This window comes from Tursiops truncatus, chromosome 1, assembly GCF_011762595.2.
Source record: "Tursiops truncatus isolate mTurTru1 chromosome 1, mTurTru1.mat.Y, whole genome shotgun sequence".
Classification (NCBI taxonomy): domain Eukaryota; kingdom Metazoa; phylum Chordata; class Mammalia; order Artiodactyla; family Delphinidae; genus Tursiops; species Tursiops truncatus.
In genome coordinates, this window is record NC_047034.1 from 59323443 (window position 1) to 59335817 (window position 12375).

General features: G+C 35.6%; 1 protein-coding gene across 1 annotated transcript in view; it reads left to right on the plus strand.

Moving 5' to 3' along the window:
- F5 (coagulation factor V) overlaps positions 1-12375 on the plus strand; it is an 84146-nt gene that overhangs the window by 37970 nt on the left and 33801 nt on the right. The window lies entirely within an intron of this gene.

Consider the following 12375-nt stretch of genomic DNA (forward strand, 5'->3'; position numbering starts at 1 on the left):
GGAAACAAGCTCTATCATGTATTGCTGGTGGAAGAGCGAATTGGAAAAGCCATTCTAGAGGATAATTTGGCAATGTGTATTAAAATTATAAATGCATATATTTTCTGATCCAGCAATCTCACTCTGGGAATTTACTATATAGATATACTTGCTTACAGGTGAAATGGTATGTGTACAGGATGTTCACTGCTGCACTGTTGTAGCAAAAGATTGGAAACAACCCATAATGTCCATCAATAGGAAATTAATAAGTTATGGTACATCCATACAATGGAATACTATGCATCTGTTTTAAAGAGGATGCAAAAACTCTCTCTGTACTACTAATATAAAAAGTTCTCCAAGATATATTTTTAAATTAAAAAGTCAAGGGAGCAAGAAGGTAGAATAGCAGATTCCCCCACTTGTATTCCCCCACAGCAACGATAATTTGGCAGCCATCCACAAACAGAAGTGCCTTTGTGAGAGCTTTGGGATCAAAGTAGGAACTTGCAAAATCCCAGTGTAAGTCAAGACCAAGGAGGACTGTTTTGAGAAGGCAAGTCCATGCTCAGATGGTTGGTTCACTAACTGTAATTCAGTTACAAACCTGGAAATAGCCTCCTCCCCTTATGGACTCAGCTACAGCCCCACTTAACCTTGGTCCTGCCACTAGCACCATTTGATAAGGAACCCAGGAGGAGTCACGCCTGTCCATGACCCTGGAGGCTGACCTGCAGACCTCAGTTTGACTGTGGATCTTGAAGCAGCCCTGTAACTAATTCAGTCCTTCTCCCAGCCATGATCCAGGAGTAGTCTTGCCTGCCCAGGAACCTGTTGGGGGTCACATCCACTCATGCCCCTGGTGGCTGGCCTGCAGACCTTGGTCCCACTACAGATCTTGAAATGGCCCTGTTACCTAGTTCCATACCTCAAAACTGCAGTTGAGGAGCAGTTCTGCCAACTCAGGGACCCACCAAGTGACACACTGGGAGCCCTCCAAAGGGCCAGATGGGAGCCACTCCCATCTACACACTTGATAACAGGCCTACCATTTGCAAACCCAATTGTGGACCTTGAAGTAGACTGTTATCCCAGTGCCAGCTCTACTGACCAAGGTCCTGAAGGCAGTTCCATTTTCCCAGGGACCAGACAGGGTCTATGTCCACCTGAGCCCCTGGTAAAAGGCCTTCCAACCACAGATGCTGCTGCAGGCCCAGCAGCAACCACATGATCTGGTTCCAACCTCACTCAACTGTGATCCCAGAGGCAATTCCATCAGCCTGCAGACCTGACAAGAGGTTTTTACCTGCCAAAACCTGTCTGTAAAGATTGGAAGGGGGTGTTTGCTCCTTCAAATGCACAAACATCAACACAAAGCTACACAAATCACAAAGAATCAGGCAACATGACACCACCAAAGGAAACTAATAAAGCTCCAGTAACCAGTGTGAAAGAAATAGAGATCTACAAATTGCCTGACAAAGAATTAAAAATAATCATCTTAAAGAAGCTCAATGAGGTACAAGATAACACAGATAGGTAATCAAATGAAATCAGGAAAACAATAAATGAACAAAATAAGAAATTTAATAAAGAAAGAGAAACCATAAAAAAATAACCAAACAGAAATCCTAGAGCTGAAGAATACAATAACAGAACTGAAAATATTCAATAGAGAGCTTCAATAGCAGACTTATCACTTTAGCTTTAAGGACACCTATAGATTAATGGATACGTGTATATGTATGGCTGAGTCGATTTGCTGTGCACCACCTGAAGCTATCGCAATATTGTTAATCAGCTATACTCCAACATAAAATAAAAAGTTATAAAAAAAAGTGAAGGGGTAAAAAAGACAAGGTCACTATATAATGATAGAGGGGTCAATTAATCAAGATACTATAAAATTATAAATATATATGCAGCCAAGTTTAGAGAACCTAAATATATGAAGCAAATATTAACGGAACTACAGAGAAAAATAGACAGCAATACAATAATAGTAGGGGACTTTAATACCACACTTTAATCAATGGATAAATGATCCAGACATAAAATCAATAAGGAAGCAGTGGAATTGAATAACACTGTAGAACAAGTGTACCTAACAGACATATAAAGAACATTACATCCAAATAAAGAACATTCCGTTGAACAACAGCAGAATACATATTCTTCTCAAGTGCACATGGAATATTCTCTAGGATTCTTTATAACATATTAGTCCACAAAACAAGTTTTAACAATTTCAGAATATTAAAATAATATCAAGTATCTTTTCTCACCATAATGGTATGAAACTACAAATCAGTAACAGAAGAAAACTGAAAAATTCACAAATATGTGGATTAAATAATAGTCTCCTGAACAACCAATGAATCAAAGAAGAAATCAAATAGGAAATCAAAATATATCTTGAGACAAATGAAAACAGAAATACAACATACTAAAATTTATAGAATATAGCAAAAGCAGTTGTAAGAGGGAAGTCTATAGTAATAAATGCCTACATTTAAAACAGAAGAAAGAGAGCCTCATGCACCAGAGAGCAGACAGCAGAAGCAAGAACTACAGTCCTGCAGCCTGTGGAACAAAAACCACATTCACAGAAAGATAGACAAAATGAAAAGGCAGAGGACTACGTACCAGATGAAGGAACAAGATAAAACCCCAGAAAAACAACCAAATGGAGATAGGCAACCTTCCAGAAAAAGAATTCAGAATAATGATAGTGAAGATGATCCAGTACCTCAGAAAAAGAATGGAGGCAAAGATCAAGAAGATGCAAGAAATGTTTAACAAAGACCTAGAAGAATTAAAGCACATACACCTAGAAGAATTAAAGAACAAACAAACAGAGACGAACAATACAATAACTGAAATGAAAAATACACTAGAAGGAATCATTAGTAGAATAACTGAGGCAGAAGAACGGATAAGTGACCTGGAAGACAGAATGGTGGAATTCACTGCTGTGGAAAAGAATAAAGAAAAAAGAATGAAAAGAAATGAAGACAGCCTAAGAGACCTCTGGGTCAACATTAAACATAACAACATTCGCATTATAGGGGTCCCCGAAGGAGAAGAGAGAGAGAAAGGACCCGAGAAAATATTTGAAGAGATTATAGTCAAAAACTTCCCTAACATGGGAAAGGAAATAGCCACCCAAGTCCAGGAAGCTCAGAGAGTCCCATACAGGATAAACCCAAGGAGAAACAAGCCGAGACACATAGTAATCAAATTGACAAAAATTAAAGACAAAGAAAAATTATTGAAAGCAACAAGGGAAAAATGACAAATAACATACAAGGGAACTCCCATAAGGTTAACAGCTGATTTCTCAGCAGAAACTCTACAAGCCAGAAGGGAGTGGCATGATATATTTAAAGTGAGGAAAGGAAAGAACCTACAACCAAGATTACTCTACCCAGCAAAGATCTCGTTCAGATTCGACAGAGAAATCAAAAGTTTACAGACAAACAGAAGCTAAGAAAATTCAGCACCACCAAACCAGCTCTACAACCAATGCTAAAGGAACTTCTCTAAGTGGGAAACACAAGAAAACAAAAAGACCTACAAAAAAAAAAACAAACCCAAAACAATTAAGAAAATGGTAATAGGAACATACATATCGATAATTACCTTAAATGTGAATGGATTAAATGCCATAACCAAAAGACACAGGCTCACTGAATGGATACAAACACAAGACCTATATATATATATATATATATATATATATATATATATATATATGCTGTCTAAAAGAGACCCACTTCAGACCTAGGGACACATACAGACTGAAAATGAAGGGATGGAAAAAGATATTCCATGCAAATGGAGATCAAAAGAAACCTGGAGTAGCAATACTCACATCAGATAAAATAGACTTTAAAATAAAGAATGTTACAAGAGACAAGGAAGGATACTACATAATGATCATGGGATCAATCCAAGAAGAAGATATAACAATTATAAATATATATGCAACCAACATAGGAGTACTTCAATACATAAGGCAAATGCTAATAGCTATAAAAGAGGAAATTGAGAGTAACACAATAATATTGGGGAACTTTAACAACTCAATTACACCAATGGAGAGATCATCCAGACAGAAAATTAATAAGGAAACATGACCTTTAAATGACACAACAGACCAGATAGATTTAATTAATATTTATAGGACATTCTATCTGAAAACAGCAGATTACACTTTCTTCTCAAGTGCACATGGAACATTGCCTAGGATAGATCACATCTTGGGTCACAAATCAAGCCTTGGTAAATTTAAGAAAACTGAAATCATATCAAGCATCTTTTCCGACCACAATGCTAAGAGATTAGAAATAAATTCCAGGGAAAAAAACATAAAAAACACAAACACATGGAGGCTAAACAAACGTTACTAAATAACCAAGAGATCACTGAAGAAATCAAAGAGGAAATCAAAAAATACCTAGAGACAAATGACAATGAAAACATGATGATCCAAAACCTGTGGGATGCAGCAAAAGCAGTTCTAAGAGGGAAGTTTATAGCAATACAGTCCTACCTCAAGAAACAAGAAAAATCTCAAATAAACAATCTAACCTTACACCTAAAGGAACTAGAGAAAGAAGGACAAACAAAACCCGAAGTTAGTAGAAGGAAAGAAATCATAAATATCTGAGCAGAAATAAATGAAATAGAAACAAAGAGAACAACGGCAAAGGTCAACAAAACTAGAAGCTGGTTCTTTGTGAAGATAAACAAAATTGATAAATGTTAAGTCAGACGCATCAAGAAAAAGAGGGAGAGGACTCAAATCAATAAAATTAGAAATAAAAAAGAAGTTAAAAGGACAACACAGAAATAGAAAGCATCATATGAGACTACTACAAGCAGCTCTACACCAATAAAATGGACAACCTGGAAGAAATGGACGAATTCTTAGAAAAGTATAACCTTCCAAGACTGAACCAGGAAAAAATAGAAAATATGAACAGACCAATCACAAATAATGAACTTGAAACTGTGATTAAAACTCTTCATCCAGATCCAGATGGCTTCACAGGTGAATCCTATGAAACATTTAGAGAAGAGCTAACACCCATCCTTCTCAAACTCTTCCAAAACATGGTAGAGGAAGGAACACTCCCACACTCATTCTGTGAGGCCACCATCACCCTGATACCAAAACCAGACAAAGATTCTACAAAAAAAGAAAATTACAGACCAATATCACTGAAGAACATAGATGCAGAAATCCTCAACAAAATACCACCAAACAGAATCCAAGAACACATTAAAAGGATCATACACAATGATCAAGTGGGATTTATCCCAGGGATGCAAGGTTCTTCAATATATGCAAATCAATCAATATGATACACATATTAACAAACTGAAGAATAAAAACCATATGATAATCTCAATAGAGGCAGAAAAAGCTTTTGACAAAATTCAACACCCATTGATGAAAAAAACTCTCCAGAAAGTGGGCATAGAGGGAACCTACCTCAACATAATAAAGGCCATATATGACAAACCCACAGCAAATATCATTCTCAATGGTGAAAAACTGAAAGCATTTCCTCTAAGATTAGGAACAGGACAAGGATGTCCACACTCGCCACTATTATTCAACATAGTTTTGGAAGTCCTAGCCATGGCCATCAGGAAGAAAATGAAACAAAGGAATACAAATTGGAAAAGAAGATGTAAAACTGTCACTGTTTGCAGATGACATCATACTATACATAGATAATCCTAAAAAGGCCACCAGAAAACTACTAGAGCTAATCAATGAATTTAGTAAAGTTGCAAGATACAAAAAAAATGCACAGAAATCTCTTGCATTCCTATACACTAACAATGAAAGATCAGAAAGAGAAATTGAGGAAATAATCCCATTCACCATTGCAACAAAAAGAATAAAATACCTAGGCATATACCTATCTAAGGATGTAAAAGACCTATACTCAGAAAACTATAAAACACTGATGAAAGAAATCAAAGATAACACAAACAGATGGAGAGATATACCATGTTCATGGATTGGAAGAATCAGTATTGTAAAACTGACTATGCTACCCAAAGCAATCTACAGATTCAATGCAATCCCTATCAAATTACCAACGGCATTTCTTTTTACAGAACTAGAACAAAAAATCTTAAAATTTTTATGGAGACACAAAAGAGCCCGAATAGCCAAAGCACTCTTGAGGGGAAAAAACAGAGCTGGATGAATCACACTCCCTGACTTCAGACTATACTATAAAGCTACAGTAATCAAGACAATATGGTACTGGCACAAAACCAGAAATATAGATCAACGGAACAGGATAGAAGGCCCGGAGATAAACCCACACACCTCTGGTCAACTAATCTATGACAAAGGAGGCAAGGATATAGAATTGAGAAAAGACAGTCTCTTCAATAAGTGGTGTTGGGAAAAATGCGCAGCTCATGTAAAAGAACAAAATTAGAACACTCCCTGACACTGTACACAAAAATACACTCAAAATGGATTAGAGATCTAAATGTAAGACCGGACACTATAGAACTCTTAGAAGAAAACATAAGAAGAGCACTCTTTGACATAAATCACAGTAAGATCTTTTTTGACCCACCTCCTTGAGTAATGGAAATAAAAACAAAAATAAACAAATGGGGTCTAATGAAACTTAAAATCTTTTGCACAGCAAAGGAAACTACAAACAAGACGAAAAGACAACCCTCAGAATGGGAGAAAATATTTGCAAATGAATCAACGGACAAATGATTAATCTCCAAAATATATAAATAGCTCATGTAGCTCAATATTAAAAAAACAACCCAATTCAAAAATGGGTAAAAGACCTAAATAGACATTTCACCAAGGAAGACATACAGATGGCCAAGAGGCACATGATAAGCTGCTCAACATCACTAATTATTAGAGAAATGCAAATCAAAACTACCACGAGTTATCACCTCACACCGGTTAGAATGGGCATCATCAGAAAATCTACAAACAACAAATGCTGGAGAGGGTGTGGAGAAAAGGGAGCCCTCTTGCACTGTTGGTGGGAATGTAAATTGATACAGCCACTATGGAGAACAGTATGGAGGTTCCTTAAAAAACTAAAAATAGAATTACCATAAGACCCAGCAATCCCTCTCCTGGGCATATACCCAGAGAAAACCATAATTCAAGCAGACGCATGCACCCCAATGTTCATTGCAGCACTATTTACAATAGCAAGGTCATGGAAGCAACCTAAATACCCATTGACAGATGAATGAATAAAGAAGATGTGGTACATATATACAATGGAGTATAATCAAGCCATAAAAAGGAATGAAATTGGGTCATTTGTAGAGACGTGGATGGACCTAGAGACTGTCATACAGAGTGAAGTAAGTCAGAAGGAGAAAAGCAAATATCGTATATTAACGCATATATGTGCAATCTAGAAAAATGGTACAGATGAACCAGTTTGCAAGGCAGAAATAGAGACACAGGTGTAGAGAACAAACATTTGGACACCACGGCAGGGAAGCAGTGGTGGGTGGTGGTGGTGGTGGGATTAATTGGGAGATTGGGATTTACATATATAGGCTAATACATATAAAATAGATAAATAATAAGAACCTGCTCTATAAAAAATAAATTAAATAAAATTCAACAAAGAAATAAATATTAAAAAAGCACCTTGTATTTAGTTCACATTCAATAATTAATAAATTTTATTTTATAATCTGAAAAGAGAAAAATAAAAACACTTAAAAAAACAGGAAAGAAAGAAAGAAGGAGAAAGGGAGGGAGGGAGGGTGGGAGAGGGAGAAAGAAAGAAAGAAAGAAAGAAGAACGAAAGAAGAAAGAAAGAAAGAAAGAGAAAGAGAGGGAGGGAGGAAGGAAGGGAGAGAGAAGGAAAGAAAGGAAAAAGAAAGAAACAAATGAAAGAAAGAAAGAAAAGAAGGAAGGAAGGAAGGAAGGAAGAAAGAAAGAAAGAAAGAAAGAAAAGGAAGGAAGGGAGGGAGGAAGGAATGAAGGAAGAGAGGAAGGAAGGAAGGGAGAAGGAAAGAAAGAAGAAAGGAAGAGAGAAAGAGAGAAAGAAAGGAAGGGAGAAAGAAAGAATTTTAACTTTATACCTCAAGTAACTAGCAAACTAAGCCCAAAGTTAGCCAAAAGAAGTAAATAAAAATTAGTGAAAAAATAAATGGTGTATAGAAAGACAACAGAAAAGATAAACATAACCAAGAGTTACTCTTTTGAAATGATAAACAAAATTGACAAACCTTTAGCTAAGCAATGAAGAGAGATGACTCAAATAAATAAGATTATAACTAAAAGAGGAGACATTACAGCTTATACCACAGAAGTGCAAAGGATCATAAGAGACTACTATGAACAATTATATGCCAACAAATTGGATAAGTAGAAGAAAGGAAAAAGGTCCTAGAAACATATATCCTACCATGACTGAATCAAAAAGAAATAGAAAATCTGAACAGATGAATAACAAGTAAGAAGATTGAATCAGTAATCCAAAACCTCCAAACAAAGAAGCCCAGGACCAGATGGCTTCACAGGTATATTGTACACTAATCCTCAAACTCTTCCCAAATATTAAAGAGTAGGGAACACTTCCAAACTTATTTTACAAGCCTAGCATTATTCTCATACCAAAGCTGGATAAGAGCAATACAAGAAAAAAATTACAGGCCAATATCCCTAATGAACATAGATGCCAAAAACATTATCAAAATATTAGTAAACTGAATTCAACAGCACATTAAAATTATCATAAATGATGATCGAGTGAGATTTATTCCTGTGATTCAAGGATGGTCCAACATATGCAAATCAATAAATTAGAAGTACCACATTAAAAATGAATAATAAAAATATCATTATCTCAATAGATGCAAAAAAAAGGCAATTAACAAAATTCAACATCTTTTCATTATAAAAACTCTCAACAAGTTAGGTATAGAAGGAATGTGCTTCAACACAATAAAGGCCATATATGACAAACCCAAAGCTAACATCATACTCAGTGGTGAAAATCTGAGAGCTTTTCCTCTAAGATCAGGAACAAGACAAGGATGCCCATTCTTGTCACTTTTATTCAGCATAGTACTGGAAATTCTAGCCAAAGCAATCAGGCAAGGAAAAAAAATAGGCATCCTAATCAGAAAGGAAGAAGTAAAATCGTCTTTATTTGCAGATGATGTGATTTTATATATAAAAAAACACTTGAGACTCTACCAAAAATCTATTAGAATAAAGAAATTCAGTAGTTGCAGGATAGAAAATGAACATAATGAAAATCAGTTGAATTTATATACACTAACAATGAACAATCCAAACAGAAATTAAGAAAATACTTCCATTTACAATAGAATTTTTTTAAAAGAATAAAATACTTAGGAAATTTAACCAAGGTGGTGAAAGATCTACACACTGAAAACTATAAGACAGCAATGAAAGAAACTGAAGAAGATACAATCAAATACAAAGATGTCCTGTGTTTATGGGTTAGAAGAATTAACTTTGTTAAAATGCCCACATTACCCAAAGTGATCTACAGATTCAATGCAACCCTTATTAAATTCCAATGACATTTTTCAAAGAAATAGAAAAAAAAATAGATGAAACCACAGAAGACCTTAAATATCCAAAGCAATCTTGAGCAAGAAGAGCAAAGCTTGAGGCATCAAACTTCCTGATTTCAAACTATATTACAAAGCTATAGTAATCAAACAGTATAATAATGGAATAAAAACAGACACATATACCAAATAAACAGAAGTAAGGGCCCAGAAATAAACCCATGCATATATGGTCAACTAATCTTTGACAAAGGCACTAAGAATACACAATGAGGAAAGGACAGTCTCTTCAGTAAATGATGGTGGAAAAAACTGGATATCCATATGCAAAAATATAAAATTAGACCCTTAACTTACAGCATAGACAAAAATTAACTCAAAATAAATTAAAAACTTAAATGTAATACCTGAAACCATAAAACCACTAGAAGAAAACATAACAGAAAATCTCTTTGACATTGGTTTTGGCAATGATTTTTTTGGGTATGACACCAAAAGCATAAGTAACAAAAGCAAAAATAAACAAGTGGGGCTACATCAAGCTGAAAAACTTCTGCACAGCAAAAGAAACAATTAACAAAATAAAAATATAACCTACAGAATGGGAGAAAATATTTGCAAACCGTATATCTGATAAGAGGTTAATATCCAAAATATAAAAGGAACTCATGTAACTCAATGGCAAAACAAACAAACAAACAAAAATAGCCTGATTAAAAAAAATGGGCAAAGGATCTAAACTGACATCTTTCTAAAGAAAATGTACAGGGACTTCCCTGGTGGTGCAGTGGTTAAGAATCTGCCTGCCAATGTAGGAGACACGGGTTCAATCCCTGGTCTGGGAAGATCCCACATGCCACGGAGCAACTGAGCCCGTGCACCACAACTACTGAGCCTGCGCATCTAGAGCCTGTGCTCTGCAACAAGAGAAACCACTGAAATGAGAAGCCTGTGCACCACAACGAAAGAGTAGCCCACACTTGCCACAACTAGGGAAAGCCCGCACACAGCAATGAAGACCCAATACAGCCAATAAATAAATAAATTTTAAAAATTAAAAAATAAATATTGTCAACTGTGGTAAAAAAAAAAAAAAAGAAAACATACAAATGGCCAATAGGCATATGAAAAGGTGTTCAACATCATTAATCATGAGGGAAATGCAAATCATATCCATGATGAGATATCACCTCATACCTATGAGGATGACTAGGATGAAAAAGAGGTAACAACTGTTGATGAGGGTGTGGAGAAAATGGAATCCTTGTACACTGTTGGTGAGAATGTAAATTGGTGCAGCCTTTATGGAAAACAGTAAGGAGCTTCCTCAAAAAATTAAAAATAGAACTACCACTTCTGGGTATATATCCAGAGGAAATGAAGTCAGTATATCAAAGAGATATTTGCACTCCTGTATTCATTGCAGTGTTATTCATGATAGCCTACATATGGAAACAACCTGAGTGTCTACCAATGGATAAATGAATTTTTAGAAATATGGTTTATATATACAATGGAATGTCATTCAGCCTTAAAAAAGAAGGAAATCCTGCCACTTGTAACAACATGGATAAACCTGCAGGACATTAGGCTAAGTGAAATATTCCAGACACAGAATTACAAATATTGCATGATTTCACTTACATGTGGAATCTAAAAAAGTCAAACTCATAGAAGCAGAGAGTATAATGGTGGTTGCCAGGGGTTGGGAGGTGAGGGGAATGCAGAGATGTTGATCAAAGTATACAAACCTTCAGTTTCAAAATAAATAAGTTCTGCAGACCTGTTATAGTTAGTAACACTATAGTTAATAACACTGTATTGTACACTTGAAATTTGTAACGACAGTATATCTTAAGTGTTCTCAAAATTTTAAAGAATTAGTAACTAGGTGAGGTGATGGAAGTGGTAATTAGCTTGACTGTGGTAGTCTCATACATTCATATATAAATTATTATGTTGTACACCTTAAATACATACATTTGTCAATTATACCTCAGTAAAGCTGGAAAAATGCAAAAAAACCTTCAAGGTATAGTATAGAATACATAAATAGCTGCCTTTTGTGAAAGGAGTGAAAGGATAAGAATATTTATATTTGCAAGTCATATTTGCATAAAGATGCTCTGGAATTATACACATGAAATTAATACAAGTGAATATTTAGAAAATGCAGGAAGGGTTAGGGAAGTGGGGTTGGGATAAGAATCCAGAACTTTCTAGCAGTAGTCAGTGATTTTCATTGTGTAAAATAAACGCATAAAATGGAACTCTGCTTTTGCAAACTAAGGCTATAAAAAGGACCAAGGGGGAAAGTGGTTCATGTTGCTTCCCCCAAATCATTTATTGCAGTAGCTACAGAAGATGGGTGAAGGCATTTGGTTTTCAGATGGCACCAGGATTGGGTGGATGGTAGAAGAGATAGCCCAACAGCACAGAACTTATGTTTAATAAAGACAGCAGAAGCTTCCTAGAGTGGGAATGTGCTTTTAGAGACTGAGAAATACCTGGAAAGCCAATAAAGATATCATAAGTTAAGTGATAAGAAATACTTAAGAAAAATTCATAGTGTTTCTCATCCTTTCATCCAGGTAGACCTTTCAGAGATAGTGAAGGTCCACTCTAGAAACCATAGTGACAGGAAGATCTAAGTAGCTGGTTCTAACCATGATTAAGACTTTATCAATGGTGGAGGAGACAGATCAGAGGTTTCCAGTTTTCCAACTAGAGAGAAGGTATCAGGACTTTGCAAACCACATTAAGGTTTGTTTGTTTGTTTTCCTTAAGGAAACTAGCATTTTAGCTAATTCA